The sequence below is a fragment of the Pinus tabuliformis genome, chromosome X (genome assembly GCF_031772625.1).
Source record: "Pinus tabuliformis cultivar Carrire ecotype Pingquan chromosome X, CPIR1, whole genome shotgun sequence".
In the NCBI taxonomy this organism is placed as follows: domain Eukaryota; kingdom Viridiplantae; phylum Streptophyta; class Pinopsida; order Pinales; family Pinaceae; genus Pinus; species Pinus tabuliformis.
Genome location: NC_142308.1, coordinates 1,549,181,234 through 1,549,186,969, shown reverse-complemented (window position 1 = coordinate 1,549,186,969; position 5,736 = coordinate 1,549,181,234). Strand labels below are relative to the sequence as shown.

At 37.8% G+C, this 5,736-nt stretch overlaps 1 pseudogene; it reads right to left on the bottom strand.

Moving 5' to 3' along the window:
• Positions 1-1,038: 1,038 nt before the first annotated feature.
• LOC149145958 (C2 and GRAM domain-containing protein At1g03370-like) lies at positions 1,039-2,867 on the bottom strand (annotated as a pseudogene).
• Positions 2,868-5,736: the final 2,869 nt, after the last annotated feature.

Sequence of the window (5,736 nt, the reverse complement as noted above, 5' to 3'; positions counted from 1 at the left end):
ATTACTATTTTGGATCCTCAAAGAAAAAAAATGGCCTTGACTGACTATGATCACACTTCAACTAGTGACTCCTTTGCAAAGAGAGATATCTCTAGAGATCTTCACCAAAAGGAAGGTACATTGAAATTCAACAATGACTCTAAAGGTAGCCATCCTACTGGTAATGAAGATTCTACGTCCTCTCATACTATGGACACTAAGAATGTATGTGATATCTCAGGAAAACATTTCTCGATTGTAAGGCTGAACTATCTTCTAGGTTCCTTGATTCATTCAAGTGCTATAGTATAAAATAAAATGATAATTCGAAAGACTTGTAGGAAAAGGCCTTCAAATCCAATTATTTACTTGGTAATGATTAGTATCTTGAATGATATTCGAATGGGTGAAATCAAAGCGATGAGGAAGCACTTGAAAATGCTCTCCAAAAGTCACACCATGAAGGGCAAGAATTTCGTCAAATAAGCCAGCCATTTCCAGCTAGAAGCTTTGACTTTTGTTGGATACTTGTGATCTCTACACTAAACCTGAAAACATTTCTATTGAACTTGTACTAGATCTGCCTTTGGTATACTTTTTGTTTGTGAATTTCCCATTTTGTGGTAATGTAGTTCAGACAACCAAATTTCTCCATTATCTCTGTCTAAGCGGCCTCTGTCATATAACTCCATGAGTGACTCAACCTATCATTAGGAATTGAAAAAACATTATTAGTAGGGATGTATTTATGATCAACAAGTAATACTAAATTAGTAAGAGCCACTTTTTGTAGGTTGTTGAGTTTCATTGTTTATTATATCAATGATGTAGCATGATCTTACCAAAACAACCCATCAACACAATAGTTTGAACTTTGTCTGAAACATCCTAAATATCAGAACGATAAATTCACAGGAATGTAGAACAGGGTAATGCCTCATGAATTGAGATACTTACACTGAATGGTAATGTTTGTGAATGAACCTTGGTCATGCTTGCTTCCTTGACACCCGAATTTTTTCCAGAATATTCATTTTGGAGATCCCCTGAATTTTTCAGTTATTCATCCTCTTCTATTTTCATATTTTGGTCAAGACTCAGTGCCCTATTCCTCCATAGTGCCATGATTTCCCTATTTGACATATAAATTGTAGTTTCTCAGTAATTATACAGAAAGATATTTCAAGCTTTGTTCAAAATTCCAAACTAGCTTATGCACTCTTTATTTTCATTTTGGTTTATTGAAATTTATGCAAATCAATGGTCTTTCATTGATCCAATATCACTTCTACCATTTTTACAAGTGACAGAGGAAAGTGTATGCTTGTTACGATGAGAAAAGAACTTAATATGTACCTGGATGCAACATTGTAAGAAATAAAGTACTGCAAATCGAACTGGAGTCTTCCTTTGTCATTTGTGTACTTTGCATCATGGCTAGCATCAAGTTCTCTACCTCTACAAAGGAATATGACTATATATGGACTACCCATTGATGCTAAGGAAGGAGGCAACTCCACTATTTCCTCTATATCTTCCCACAGGAAGGAAAATTTGGTTTTATGTCCAAAGAGATTTGCATAGAAACCTAGCATCCTTGCAGATAAGAATAAGCAACCCTGCAAACATAAATTCACTTGAGACTCGTGTTCTAGTCTATTATTTGCAAAAACTTATGCAAAATTATCTAAGTGAGGCATATATACCTGAAGTAGCATTTTACGTTTCAAGTAGCAAGAAAAATCATTAATCATAAACTCCTCACTTGGAAGTGAAAATAGCTTCTAGAATGTTGAATTTGCTTGAGGTGAGTGTCAGGCAATCTCCATAGAATTATTTCTCATTCTCATGATGTCCATAAAAATAGAACAATTCATTGAACTATACGTATGTCAAGGAAAACACAAGTATCTACTTGAGATTTAATATCAAAAGTTGAATACCTTTTTCCATCTTTGTTATGTACTAAGTAACAACATCAAGACCCTTTGTATTTGTCAGAAATATCCTAAGGTGCAGCTTCAATTGGCAAGCTTGTGCTAGTCTTCCATGAAGTGGGATCCACAAATCAGCCAGCTCCTCTGAAGTAAATTTCAGAAACTTGATCTCAGCATACCTTATAGATGTAGCCTTAGAAAAAGGTCCTTCAAAGTAAGAGACTTGTACATCCATCATAGAAGGTGGTTGTTCTATGGCATCATATTCAAATATTGTTGTAGAATTATTTGGAGAATGAAAGTCAGAATGGAAATCATGAAAAAAAGCACGGAGAAGCATAGAATCTCAAGCACAAAATATATGGATAGTTTTATGACATTTTACCATGCCATTGAGGATCCAGTGTCTGCAGTTTGATTGAACTTTTTCGGGGTTTCCCATTACAAGTAAATACCACATATGGATATGAATAACTAGTAGCATATACAACAAAGAAATTCTTTCCTTCAATTAGAGCGAATGTTAGTAGCCATCCATCTACTTCTGCTTTAATTCCATGATCACTAGTCGTAATCAAACCATGAATAAGTTTGAGAAACCAAAATGTTTTTTAACAATTGATAGCCTTAATTTTATCTAAATAAGATCTCTAGGAACTAAAATGACTCAGAGCATGAATGACATATTGTCTTACCCTTTTGGAACTGTGCATGCATGAAATGTGAAATCATATTGAAAATATGCTCCACTTGGAGAACAAGTAACCCACATGTAATAACTTCTCTCAAAGAATCAAGTAAATCCAGCCCACCAAATTCCAAGCCCTACATCACACTGTGATTGGCCAGGAAGATGTGCAAAAGGATATATGCCAAAGAAAATAATGTAGATACCAAGGTAAAAAGCCCAACGTAACTAACAATAAGCATCCATTCCAATTGGGGATCCATCTGCAAATATAACCTTGGTTGTTCTTGCTAAGAGGCCAAGGATGAAACATCAAGTGGTGTAACATACTAAGAAAGAAACTTGGAAAAATGTTAGTGGTTTTCCTTCAGTCCTTTCCTGGCCCCACTTTCAATCATGATTTTTTTTTTTTTGCTGAGGCATGAAACAAGCCTTCTATTCAATTTAAGCTAAAATAGGTTACATAGATTACAACGAAGCCAAAGACTTAGCTTGCTCCCTGAGCTAAGGGACCTGAGCTAATTGCTCGAGATCCCTTCTAAGGGCCCCCATAATAGAACAACCTCCTAGGGGACCGTAAAACAAAAAGACTTTAAGCGGACCCGATGAGGAAATATAGACAGTGGTGAAAATTTTTCTGGTCCGCTAGGTAAATAACCATCGAGTAGTTATTCCTCTCGAAATTCCCCAATCCCACTCCTGAACAGAAACTTGCAAGGAAGATATCTCACCAACTAGCTTGACAAACCTCATTCGTAGATTTGCTACCACTAGATCTAACAACTGTAAAGGATATCGGGTTGGAAAGAAGAGCGAGGAATACCCGCCCAATGACGGTGGCATTCTCTCTCCTCCTAGAGCCACGTGTTGAACAGTTACTGGCATCAGAAGCTTTCATGTTAAACCACTCAGCGTACTGCAGATGCCCGAAAACCACTGTGACTCTACAAAAACCACCTTGTTCTATATTAAAGCTCTTCTTGCCTCTGTTTGGTTTCACACTCTTTCTCGTCTACCTCTCATCCAATTGCGTGACTTCAAATTGATCTAATACAATGAATTAGGGTATTACAGAATCATGTGCGTGGATGTGCCTGTGTTATTTTATGCAACAGATCGATAAGATTACGAAATACATAGGCAATGAAGAATATAAAGAAAATGTAACAGGAAAACATATAACACAACAAGTTTAATAAGGAGTTCACCCAATACTCCTAGGCTACGTTTCCCGGTCCAACCTTCAGTGCTGGCCTCTCTATTATATTTTCAAAGTAGAATCTTTACAACAGTGACCTCAATTTGAGTCTCACACACAAATATAAATAAGCAAGATTTTACTTGGATCCCCCAAGTCTCTGGAGTACACAGACTCTCCTTACTAACTCTTGACCTCTATTGGTCATAGTATTATGAGCCCAATCTGAGACTCATACATGACAGGAATTATAGAAGAGTACGATTGAACCTCTCAAGCCTTCTCTGGAGTACACAGACTCTCTGACTCTCTATGTCTCTATCTTAACTCTGGTTCGATTCTGCCTTTGCTTCTGTAGGTCATCCTGGCTTCTTGTCTATGCTCTCAGCTTTCTTAACTTGCTTTCGGCTCTGCTTACCGTTCTCTCAATCAGTTTGTGGCTTTGAAGCCAATCTACTTTCTAACTGTTCGTTTCCGCTTCTCGTATTTCTAGATCCCCTGCCTCTGTTCGTTTGAATCCCTTTGTCCTATGTAATCAATCACTAAATAACACCTCATAGAGAGGTGGCCACCTATTTCATAATGGATGAGTGTCAGTTCTCTTGGACATATTCGAAATGACCGTTTATTCTGCTAACTCCAAGAATGCCCATGAAACATGACCTTCTGCCAACGCATCGTCTATATTTGTCTTCAAATCCTATACAACTCTGCATGTTAACCTCGTCAAATCTGGTCATCCACCAGGTTGCATCTCCGCCGTCAATCTTGGCCCTCCAAATCCTATGGTCATCATCCATATCGAGAGGATAAGTAACATGATGTTTACCCACCCGATGTGAATGGTTTTCTGTCTCTTCCACTGGACTCATGGCAGCGATTGTATGGAATCGGGCGGGACTTGGTTGAAACTTCTTACCACTCGAATCCATTCCGATATCCTACTAGTTTTTGTGGAACCTCGTTTTTGATGGAATCGGAACAATATCCATTGCATTTTATGATTTTTCTGGTTCGAGTGCTTGTGGCCTTTCCTTCTTTGAGGGGTTTTCCTTGCGATATGCGATTAGCACTTGTCGCTAATCGTATATCAGAAACTACCCCCATTTCTCGAAATGGCCTCTGGTTTTTCTAATTTGCAATGGCGCGCGTTACCATTGGGCGATGATCTGTGTGCTTGATTGAAGGTCCTCGTTGCTCCCCGTTGATAACAATTTTCAACCGTTACAAGGATACCTCTGATAGCTTGATCTTTGTAAGACTTTGAAACTTTGGCATGATTTTTAAAGAGTTCATGAAAACTTAAAGTGTGTCTAGGATCCAATTTGGATCATGGCCTTCCCAATGAAAAAGCTTTGGGACAACCAAAAGTTTGTTTTTAAGCATTCATTAACTGAGGATATAGATTCCTCGCTTTCCCAATTCCTATCCATCTTGCACTACTTGGTTTTGAACCTTTGAGTCCAATCCTGAGGTACTCAACAACCCTTCAACGAGTAGTTCTCACCTTCTTGTCCAAAACTATATCTTCCTGCAATTCATTGAGATATTCATGCAACAGATCATCAATGGAAGGCAATTGACTCTTCTCTTTGGGATCTTCAATCAATGAATGCTCAAACAGTCTCAAGATTTTTGCATTAACTACCGAATATATGTGCATGTAAGCTGGAAAATCAAGGCAAAAAGCATTCTCACCAATTTTCTCATGTATCTAGAAAGTTTAATACCTTATTGGCTTTAGCTTCTTACCTTCACCATGCATTCTGTCTTTGCTGATATATAGCTAGACTTTATCACCAACTTGGAAACTATGCTCAATCTGATGCTTATCATGCCTTTCCTTGTACTTGGCTTGGCTATTTTCCAGTTGTTCATGTACTTCCTCGTGAATCTCTTGGTTTTGTTCAATGAACTTGGTTTCCTTGTCCACA